Source organism: Gopherus evgoodei, chromosome 14 (genome assembly GCF_007399415.2).
Source record: "Gopherus evgoodei ecotype Sinaloan lineage chromosome 14, rGopEvg1_v1.p, whole genome shotgun sequence".
NCBI classification, from domain to species: domain Eukaryota; kingdom Metazoa; phylum Chordata; order Testudines; family Testudinidae; genus Gopherus; species Gopherus evgoodei.
In genome coordinates, this window is record NC_044335.1 from 32,235,621 (window position 1) to 32,247,692 (window position 12,072).

The following is a 12,072-nucleotide window of genomic DNA, read 5'->3' on the forward strand; positions in this document are numbered from 1 at the left end:
GGAGATTTAGCATTTGCACTGAAGTTTTGAGGGAGTTGTTAGTTATTTTTATTCCTACAGTGCCTGGAAGCCATAATCAGGGCCCCATTGTTCCAGACACTGTAGAAACACACAAGAAGACAGTCCATGAGTTCAAATTCCAGCCTTGGTAGACTTATGTGCTGTGCCCATTAGCAATCCCCCTTCTGCTTGGTGGCTGGGGCACAATGGGAGTGTGAATGGTGTGTGCAAATGTAAGTAGGTTCAGCTCCCCAGAAAGGTCCTCCTAATGCCATCTATCCACCATGAGACAGTCTGGTGGGAAGTACTGTGCCTGGGATAGAAAACCCAGTAGCGGCTGGGCTGATAGGGGAGGGGCTTGCTGTCACATTGAATATGACATCAGAGAGGCCAATGCAAGTGTCCCAGCCAGGATGAGGCAGTAGAGCCTCACTGAACTGCTGGGCAGCTCTAGGTCTGAAAGCAGGGTGCGTAGCTGGGAACAGACATACTGACTGCATAGCTCAAGCCTGTGGAGGGCGGGAGCAGGGACAAACATGCTTGGGGCACACCACAGGGATCCAGCCCTGAAACTGGGGTGCAAATTGAGACTGGGCATTTCAGTGCATGAGAGGCATACAGCACTGGGCCCAGGAAGACGCAGAATGGGCATTTCCTGTGAATGGCAGGGACACACTATGCTAACATAGGGTGGCAGGGAAACAGGGGGATAGGATCAGAACAGCCATGCTCAGTACATGGCATAGGCACACAGCACTGAAAATGGGGCAGGTTGCGAAGAATGGGCAAGGTGGAACATAGAGTACTCCTGAAGGCATTCGGCACCCAAACATTAAAAATTCTGTGCAGAATATTTTAAAGTTCTGCTAATCCTGGCTGGGCTGGAGGCAGTAGAGAACGGGACATCGTCTTCCCCTGCAAGGAGTGCCTGGGGCTATGTCAGCCCACCCCCAGAAATCTCCCCCGCCCCCACTGAGCTGCTTGCACCCAGCTGGTCCCACACAGAATCCTCTCACCCCACACCTGGATCCACCACACCTGGATCCTGCCTGGCTGAACCCGACTGCCCCACATCTGGTGCGCCTGGCACAGAGGGGTAGGGCCCCAGGATGTTTTGAGGGCAGGCCCAGGCCTTGTGCTGTGTCAGGGTTGGGTGCCGCCTCACCACTGAGTGTGTATTCCAGGGATGGGCAGGCTGCAGGGTGATCCCCCACCTTCATACAGCCAGTGAACTGTGCTCCCCACTGTCATGCTGGAGCTTCTGCATTTATTTATTGAAAAATAAAACTTGCAGAATCTTGCTGAAGTTTAAAATATTGTGTGTGGAATATCTGAATTCTTAGGGCACAGAATTTTTAATTTTTTGGCACAGTATGCCCTGAGGAGTAAATGGTTTTGTTCTAGCCAGACAGAAGGATAATGCCTTCCTGACATCTAGAGTATTCAGAACAGACTCCAGGTTGGAAGTGTGCAGTTTCAGAAAGAAAACTTGTAGGTATATGATCTGATTGATGTGAAATTCAGAAGTCACTTTAGTAGGGTGACCAGATGTCCCGATTTTATAGGGACAGTCCCTATTTTGGGGCTTTTCTTATATAGGCACCTATTACTGCCTACCCCCGTCCCGATTTTTTACACTTGCTATCTGGTCACCCTACACTTTAGGGAGAAACCTGGGATACTGTGCAAGGGAGCCTGCCCTCAAGGCCTCCAAATTTGCAGGGTAAGGGAACAACTACTAGAAAGGCCGTTTTCCTAGATCAATTCAACATGTAGCAAGTGGCCATTGGTTCTAAAGGGGGGTTTGTGAGGCTTTTGAGAACCAAGTTCAAGTCCCAGACAGGAGTAGGAACTGTTATCTGTGGAGAGAAAGAGAGTTCCCAGGCCTTTCATGAACGTTGCAGTTGTGGGGTGAGCAAACAGAGAAAACCCCCTCAATAGTAGGATGAAGGGCTGCCAGATGAACCTTGAGGGAATTAAGGAACAGAAATGATTTTTTAAGCTGTAGCAGGTACTCCAGGATGAATACAGAAGCAGGGCAGATTCAGGGGTATCATTGTGGGTTCACATCAGTGGCCAAATCTTGTCCACTTTTGAAAATAAGTAGTTCTGGTGAAAACTTTTTTACCATTCAATAGTATGTGTTGTAGCTTCACAGAGTGGAATGACTCTAGCCCCACAAGCCATTGAGGAACCATGGCATGAGGTGAAGAGTGCCCAAGCTGGGAAGCGTCACTCAACTAGCATCCCGGGAGAGGAGCTGAGGATCTATTGGAGGACAGAGTGTTAGATGAAACAGGTGAGGGAAGCACGCTTGCCTCAACCATGTTGGGGCTATTAGAATGATTCTGGCCTTGTCCTGTTTGATCTTGTTTATCACCTTGATGATGAGAGGCATTAGAGGGAAGGCATATGACAGCCTCTTTGTCCAAGGCAGGAGGAAGGCATCTCCTTGGGAGTTATGACCTAGCACCCCCAACTCTCAGAGCAAAATAGGTGGCATTTTTTGTTTGTAGCTGTGGCAAAAAAAAAAAGTCTACTTCTGGAAACCTCAACTGTGAAAGATTCTGACCAGAACTGGGAATCCAACTCCCACTTGTAGTCTTGGGAGAAGCACCAGCTGAGCATGTCGGCTGTGACATTCTGGATGCCAGGCAGACACATTGCTGAAATCCCTATGTGATGCTTTATGCACCAGTCCCACAACTTTATTGCCTCAGCACAGAGGGAAGGGGATCTCGCCCCTCCTTGCTGATGGATATAAAACATGTAAGCCAAGTAGTCTGTCATGACTTTCATGGATCTGCGTCTGATGAGAGGAAGGAAGTGAAGACAGGCATTTCTGACTGCTTTGGAGGGAGGTCTCTTGGGCTGACCACCTGTCAGAGAGCCGAGATGCACTCCCATCCTAACAGAGAGGGATCTGTGACATCTCTGAGGCCCCACCCCCACTCACTCCAGCCCCCTCCCTCCATTGCTCACTCTCCCCAACCTTCACCCACCTTCACTGGGCTGGAGCGGGGGGGTAGGGTGCATGGGGGGGGTGAGGGCTCCAGCTGGGGGTGTGAGCTCCAGGATGGGGCCAGAAATGAGAGGTTCAGGGTGCAGGAGAGGGCTCCTAGCTAGGGCAGGGAGTTAGGGTGCAGGGCCTAGGAGGGAGTTAGGGTGTGGGAGAGGGTTCTGACCTCAGGCAGGAGGGTCGGGGTGCGGGCTCTGGCCAGGCAGCGCTTACCTCAAGTGGCTCCTGTGTGGCAGTGCAGTGGGCTAAGGCAGACTTCTTGCCTGCCCTGGCTCCATGTGGCTCCCGGAAGTGGCCGACATATCTGGCCCCTAGGCAGAGACATAGCCAAGCAGCCCTGCATGATATGCGCTGCACATGCCCAAAAGAGTTGCCCCCACAGCTCCCATTGGCCATGGCTCCCAGCCAATGGGAGCTGCGGAGCCATCATTGTGGGCAGGGGCAGCACATGGAGCTGAGCAAAGCCAGGGCAGGCAGGGAGCCTGCCTGAGCCCCACTGCTGCCAACTGGACTTTTAACAATCAGTAGAGTGGACTAGAGCTCCCAGGGTCCCTTTTTGACCAGGCATTCCAGTCAAAAACTGGACGTCTGGCAACCCTAGGGAGAGATGCCCTGGATGTCAGGGAATCCAGGGAAGCCCCTATCCATTGTATCTTCTGAATGGGAGTTAGTGTGGATTTCTGTGTTCAGCTGAAGGCCCAGGTCCAAAAACAGGCACAGCATTGTCCTTGAAGCAGACAACAGTTCTTGGTAGGATCAACCCCTGAGTAACCAATTGCTGAGGTACGGGAATACCATGATAGCCTGATGATGCAGATGTCACTACTGAAAGAACCTTCTAGAATGCTCTTGGAGCCGAGGAAAGGCCAAAGGGAAGCACGCGGTACTGAAAATGATACTGGCCATCCACAAATCAGAGGAATCTCCTGTGAGATGGTATATCACTATATGGAAGTACGCGTCCTGGTGGCCGAGAGCCAAAAACCAACCTCTTGAATTTAGAGAAGGAATTATAGCTGCCAGAAGGCGACATGTAGGGGGATGTAGTGAGGCGGTGGGATATCCCACAGCCCCGCTGCGGGACAAACCTTCCCCAACCCCGCTGTGGGCGGGGCCACTGGGGCCTGCGCCCGCCCCTCAAAGGTCACGGCGCAGACCCGGAAGTACAAAAGCTGACCCACAGAACTCAGTGGCCCCCCAGCTCCCGCAGCCGCCAGAGGCCTGTGGCCCCTGCTCGCTGACGCTCACGCCCAGCCAGCTGAGCCTGCCCCGCGCACGCTACCCTGAGGAGGACTGGATGAGCCATCCCCGCGCTCGCTACCCTGAAGAGGACTGGATGAGCCTGCCCCGCGCTAGCTACCCCAAGGAGGCCTGGCCGGGACCACCCCACTCCAGCTACCCAGAGGAAGAGCCAAGTCTGCCCCGCGCCAGTGACCCCGAGGAGGCCTGGCCGGGACCACCCCACTCCAGCTACCCAGAGGAAGAGCCAAGTCTGCCCCGCGCCAGTGACCCCGAGGAGGCCTGGCCGGGACCACCCCGCTCCAGCTACCCAGAGGAAGAGCCAAGTCTGCCCTGCGTCAGTGACCCCGAGGAGGACTGGCTGGGACCACCCCGCTCCAGCTACCCCGAGGACCCGCTGAGCCCACCCGTGAACACTTATTCCGAGGAGCCGATGGTGGTTGACCCTCTGCTGACACCACGACGACTCAGGTACTCGATAAGAGGGAGAGTGGAAGTGGCCCGGTGCTAGCCGACCCCAGTCTGGCTGCAGCATTGCCAGAACCAAGGTCAGTGTGTTGAGGCTTGGATCCACACTGACGGTAGCGACTCCACGCCGCTGCTAGGGCCCCGGGCCGAGACGCAGTGGAGTGGGAGGTCCTGCGTCCCCCCCGCCACCCAACTCCTGAGTGGCAGGCTCCCCCTTTTCCCCTGCTCTGAGGAGGCCGAAAGCCACCTATTGACTTACTGTGTTTGCTGCCCCTCCCTGACCTAAGGGCCGGGCCTAGAACTGTTACTGCTCGGCCCTGCCCAAGGGCCTTAGCCTATTGACTTACTGTGTTTGCTGCTCAGCCCTGACCTAAGGGCCCGAGCGTAGTGACTCATGTTGGTTGTTTCCCCGCCCTGACCAGGGCCCGGGCTTAAGGCTACTGACAGCGAGGCGGTGGGATATCCCACAGCCCCGCTGCGGGACAAACCGCGGCCGCGCCGTGTCACAGGGGGGCAGGTGACATGTAGGGGGGGCATGCAGGAGCAAGTGCCCCTCACCCAGATTTTGATGAGTGCTGAGTTGCTCTGGTTGGGGTCTGCCGCCAGGGGAGGGTGATTCTGTCCTTTTCCTGGGTGCCTCTCCCCCGGCACTTCCAGATCATTTGGCTCCTTCCCCTGGCAGCCGGGCCCAGGCATGGAGCTATGAGGGGGTGGGACGGAGCTGCTTCTCATACCAGTTGATTCCGCTAAGGGTCACTGTCTGCAAGAAAGCCAGGCTGGGGAGGTGGTGGCGACCCACTCCCTTCCCAGGCTTGACTGCTGGGGACAGGGGCCAAGCGAGCTGGGAATGTGTCAAGGGGAGTACGGGGGGCTCAGGTTCTCTTGACCCCTGTCCCCAGGCTTCCTACCTGCCCTAGCCCTGCAGCTCCTAGGCATTGGGGCATCCAGGGACTTGGAGGCTCTGCACACTGCTCCTGCCCCCAGTGCTGGCTACGCAGCTCCCTTTGGCTGGGAACCGCGACCAATGGGAGCTGCAGGGGGCAGTGTCTGTGAGCGCAAAAGTAGTGTGCATCACGCACAGCTGCCTGGCTGCTGCTGCACCTAGGACTGCACAGATCTGGTGGCCACTTCCTCAAAGCTGTGCTGAGTGCCGCTGGGACCCCACACCCTCTCCTGCACCACAGCCCCACCCCCAGCCAGAGCCCTCACACACACTCCACACCTCAATTCCCTGGCTTAGCCCAGACCCCCCTCCTGTACCCCAAAACCCCTCATCCCCCACCCACCCTCAAGCCCATACCCCCAGCTGGAGCCCTCACTCCCTCCTGCACCCCAAATCCCTCATCCATGGCCCCAACTCCAGCCCAAACCCTCACTCTCCTGCACTCAACCCCCCTGGCTGAGCCTGGAACCCCCTCCTGCACCCCAACCCCTTCATCTGTGGCCCCACTCCCAGCCAGAGCCCTTATGCCCCCTGCACCCTAACCCCCTGCCCCAGCCCGGAGGCCCATCCTGCATCCCAAACCCCTCATCCCCAGCCCCACCCCACAGCCTACACCCCCAGCCCAGAGCCCATACCCGCACTCCAGTGCTGTGCCCCACCCAGTGAAAGTGTGTGAGGGCGAGGAAGAGTGAGCGACAGAGGGAGGGGTGATGGAGTGAGTGGGGGCAGGGCCTTGGAGAAGGGGATGGGGCATGGGTGGGGCCTCAGAGAAGGGGCGAGGCAGGGGCAGGGGTGTTCAGTTTTATATGATTAGAAAGTTGGCAACCCTACACTGGGGAGAGGAGCTAAGTGAGCTGGAAGTGACAGGGGAGAGGTGCAGCAGGAGAAGGACAGAGCCCCCCACCTGCAGGTAACTCTGGTAGTGCAAGGAGCACGTAGCGTTCCCAGGCCGGGCCCAAGGCAGAGGGTTGCTGGGGAAGGTGCCAGAAGCAGAGTCCCTCTGTTCAGCTGGAGATAGGGGAATTGCCTGCACCATTCTCCCACTGAGGTGTCTGTAGGGTGACCAGACTGCAAATGTGAAAAATTGGGATGGGGTGGGGGGTAATAGGAGCCTCTATGAGAAAAAGATCCCAAAATAGGGATTGTCCCTATAAAATCGGGACATCTGGTCACTCTAAGTGTCTGCAAGGGCATGGGAGCTCCAGGAAGACACTGGTGCTGTGAGTTGGGCCAGGGCTGGCTGGCCTGGCCCAGAGGCACCTGCTCCCCGCTCCTCTGGCCCTAGCCTCCTAGGAGCTGGTGGGATTGGCTGTCCTGGCCCAGAGAGGTGGGGCTGGAAGATTCCTTTCAGGTGACATGTGGGGCAGTCACGTGGGCCCCCCTTTTGTGCCCCCCCCAAGTATCATCAGGCACAAGTCATCCGTCCTAAACATTTGGAATCACACAAATTTGTTTAGGAGTCATAGATCTAAGATTGATCTCCACCCTCCATTCTTCTTTGGTATGAGGAAACCCTTTCCCCTCCAGATAGCAGTTCTATGGCTCCTAAATGAAGAAGGATGTTTATTTCCTGCCTTAGCAGGAGCTAGTGAGAGGGGTCCCTGAAGGGGGACAAGGAAGGGAACTGAGGAGGAGAGAGGGAAGCAAAGTGGATGGTATAGCCTGCTGATATACTTCAAGCACTCAGTTGTCCATGAATGCTGGAAATAAGAGAGTTGGTTTCCAAACTGGGGAAGATGGTCAAGACAATGAAGCTGGCAGGCTAATGAGAGAGGGGAATTTGAACCCTCAGCTGTCCTGTCAAAACTGGCACGTCAGTGATGACACCTGTTGCGTTAGAGGGCCTCTTTCTCTGGAACCCGTAACTCTTCCTGAAGGGCTCCCTGAGTCTCTGGAATCCAGAGAATTGCACAGCGCAAGCTGAGGGACTTACTGGTAGCCGCTTCAGCAGCCCCCATTGGCCCGGAGCAGCAATCCAGGGCCAGTGGGAGCTGCAATCGGCCAGACTTGTGGACGGGGCAGGTAAACACACCAGCCTGGCCTGCCAGGGGCTTTCCCTACACAAGTGGCGATCCCTGTTTGAGAAACCCTGGACTAGAACAAGTCTCTCTAACCAATTTTTTTTTTAATTTATTTGACAAGTACAGAACTAACTGCTACTAACAAACTAGTTAACTAATTAAGTAGAGAAAACTTCCATAACTGTCAAGATAGGCAAGAAGCAGACACTTTAGCTCTGTCTCAGGCCCAGGCAGCTGAGAAGCCACAAAGGGATGGGTTGCTGGCGCAGCCTGATATAGCTTCGAAACGGGGCATGAGATGCCAATGGTGCATGAGTGGGCTGAATAGACACTGCTAATGAAAATCTTCACTTGGGGGCATGCAGAGCTCATGTGAAGCACCCATAGGGACACTACTTGAAGAAGAACGGCGAGATGCAGAAGTGTAGTGTGGAGGAAAATCTTTAACCTTGTGTCATAAACATACAGTTAAGGGTTAATTCCTCTTTTACCTGTAAAGGGTTAAGAAGCTCACATAACCTAGCTGACGCCTGACCAAAAGGATCAATAAGGGGACAAGATACTCTAAAATCTGGAAGGAGGAAAAAGTCTTTTGTCTGTGCTATGTGTGTGCTTTTGCCGGACACAGAGAAAGAAGAAGCCATCCCACTCCTATAGGGTAGTGAATATTTAGAGAAGGAATGTATTAGATTACTTTTATTTTCTATTTGTGATTTCTTTGCAAAACAGAGGGAGGATAAAATTTGGTTCTTTGTGTAACTTTAAAGTTTTGCCCAGAGGGAAATCCTCTGTGTTTTGAATCTGTCTGTGAGATTATCTTGCATTCTAACCTCGCAGAGGTATTCCTTTCACCTTTTTCTTTAAAGAACCTGATTGATTTTTCATTGTTTTAAGATCCAAGGGTTTTGGATCTGTGTTCACCAGGACTAATTGGTGAGGGTATACTCTCCAGCCTACACAGGAACAGGGGTATAGAACTTGGAGGTGGGAGGGGGGGAGAAGAATTAGTCTCAAATCTGCCCAGGAAAGGGGGGAGGAGTTAGGGAGTTGGGAAATATTTGGGGAAAGGCAGAGTTCCAAGTGGCTCTCCCTTAAAATTTGGGACATGCTTGGTGGTGGCAGCTTACTGTTAACCTAAGCTGGTAAATAAGCTTGGGGGGTCTTTCATGCAGGTCCCGACAGCTGTACCCTAAAGTTCAGAGTGGGGAGGGAACCTTGACACCTTGTCTTTTCTATAGGAAAATTGTGGTTAGGCTCAGGTTAGCTAGATTAGATGCCTCCTTCTAAAAAATATGCTCTAGCTCCACAAGATATGGGCTGGATGCTGGAATTACTGGGGAGGGTTCTCTGGCCTGTGCTATACAGGAGATCAGACTAGATCAGTGGTTCCCAAACTTTAACAACCCACGAACCCCTTTCATGAAAATATCAAATCTTGCAAACGCCTTCATAAAAATGAATATTTCCAGGGATTTTCTCCCTTACCTGAGCATAAATTATAGAAGCAGTGATCTTGGAAATAATTTGTGTTTTTTATAACATGCTTATTATTACATTATTTAGCATTACATTGTTAAATTTTATTACATTATGAAAATGGCAACACTTTTCCAACATTTCACTTTTGTAGCTCATATCACTTTGATTAAGCCTCCTACATGTTTCAACAAGGAGAACCACATGTGAAACAGCATGATGGTATTTAAGAAGCCAACTCAAATAAAGAGTTCCTCCCACAAGCATTTGGGTCTTGAGCAGTCCAGGCAAACAATGCATGACTACAACAAAGCTTAAAAATTTTCTTCATAATTTAAAAAACAAAGTATTTAATTTTTAAAACAGCAAAAAATATCCACCTCCCTGTCCATTTCTCATAAGGAGTCTTGAAGTTTAAATCTCCTCACTGTGATGGATGCACTTGCTTTGATCTGAATAGCTCTTGGAAGTCCGGAACCATTGGAGAAAGATCTGGTTCGACATTGAGTCTGCTTCTGTATTTGGTTTTCAGATGTGCATATGAGGAAAAATGTTTTCTCACATCAGTATGTTGTTGAAAATGGTAACAAAACTATAGTAGTGTTTTCTGCCAGCAGGGTGTACTCGTTTCTTAAACTCAGCCAAATGTTGATCAATGAGAGACTTCTGAAACTCCTTTACAGTTTGTAATCACAGGACATCTCAATCAATTTATCTTTTTCCTCAGTGCTCAGTATCTGCATTGAGAAAGTGGTATCATCAAAGGTGTTGTGAATCCAGTCATTATCACCTAACATAGCTGGAAAGTATTCCCTGAATGTGGTACGAAGTCCTTTTAGGTGTGCAGTTATATTGGTTTTAGTGCACTGATCCAACTGAAGTTTATGTTCTGCCAGGAAGTCATGGTCATGGCGCTCGGGCTGCCAGCCTCACGCCTGGGGTCCCTAGGGACGCTCTGTCCACCATTACAGAATTTTTTTTGAGATCCCCCTGATACATTTCACGAACCCCCAAGGGTTCATGAACCACAGTTTGGGAACCACTGGACTAGATTATCAAAATATTCCCTTCTGATCTTAACATCTGTGAATTTATGACCATTCTTCCTACTCAAGACAAGCTCCCAAAGTATTTGTATTGTTAACACCCCTTCGTTTTTCTCCTGCAGAACCGCTGGAGCCATCACCCTTAGTTACCCTGAGTAAGCCAGCAGGAATGTTGGCTTTGTGTTGTGTGCGGATTGATTAGACTTTCACAAAGATAAACATTATCTTTAATCCAATGGTGGCAGCTGAAAGGAAGAGTTTTATTATACGCATTTTGGTCATTTGTCACACACAGGCAGGTCAGAAGGCAGGAAGGGAACCTGGAGGTAGCACAGTGGATTGCACACTGCTAGCAGTGTGCAGACACTCCTGTGCAACCTTCACTCATCCCCCTTGCCCATATGCATTAGGATACAGCCTTTAATTGCATGATGATGTGCTGTTTTTTCCACAGGACCCCTGCCTCTTTCATCGCACAGGATAGTTCTCCCTGAAAAAACAGGTATTCAGTTTTTTTATTTTCTCCTTGTTTTTCAGTGTGTGGCCCCAGGTCTTATTTACTGCACACTGTTCAAACCCTGCTCAAATACAGAATTGTTCATTTCCTCATGGGCTTTTCTGTGGTGCTCCTCACTACAATATCTGACCGTTTAACAAACCTTAACTAATTGCTCTTCAGCACCCCCTTGTTAGGTGAGGGGGCTATTATCCCCATGGTGACTATAGGGGAACTAAGGCACAGAGGGATTAAGGTCACACATGTCCACTAACTTTGGGTACCCAGTTTGAGATGCTGAGTACATGATTCATCAGGAGCTAGCCTATAGTACTTCATATGTTCATAGTACCACTGCCAGTGACTTCCCTTGCAGCTGCAAGAGCTCCTCACTTCTGCACCTCAGACTCCAGCAGCTCAGCTGGGCACCCAGCAAACGAGGAACTCACGCTTCGTGACTCCCTATGTATGTTTGGTTTAAGTGACTTGTCCTGCATCACACAGGACCTCTGTGGCAGAGGCAGGGATAGAATTCAAATTCTCCAGGGCATAGGTGCTGGAACTAGGGCTGCAGGGGGTGCTGCCGACCCCCTGGCTTGAATGGTTTCCATTATATACGAGATTTACAGTTTGGTTCAATGGCTCTCGGGACCCTCACTATAAAAATTGTTTCAGCACCCCTGCTCCAGGGCAGCATTCAACTGCCTACGCCATGAAACTGTCCTGCCTCTGCCTGCAATGCTCTGCCTCCTTTCCTGCCCACCTGTGGCTCTGTGGACAGGACTTCCAGTTGCTACTGTTGCTGCTGCTGGGGTGTGTGTGGGGGGAGTAGCATGTAACCCCTCTCCCATCCACTCTCCCTTGACCATCTGCTGGCCTGCCTGCCTCCACCACCTGCCCTGGGACTGCACCAAAGACTCTTGCTTGGCTCTCCCTACTTGCATGCCAGCCCCTTCCCCTCACAGTCTGTTGTCCCCTCATCTTTGGTGTTTCTTCTCAGCCCTGCAAGGAGGAAAGCCAGGTACCCTGAGACCCGGGAGGACGCTGGCCTACCACCACCCGTGAGTTAGCCCTCCTCCTCCTCCTCCACCAGCCAACATCCATGCTTGGGAGCCAGTAGCAGGCCCCTGTCACACCCAGACACATGGACAGACCCTGCTGCTGATTGCTGTCAGGCAGGGTCCACAGAAGAGGGGATTGCAGTGACATTTGGGAGCACAGGAGAGAGCCCATCTCAGAAGGAGGTCATCTTTCCCTCTGTTGACCCCTCCTGCTTTCGCCAGCCCCAGTCCCATTGCCCGTGCCCCCCGGACCCATCCCCACTAGCCAGCTTTCCAGTGATACCACTGAGGGTTGAGTACTAG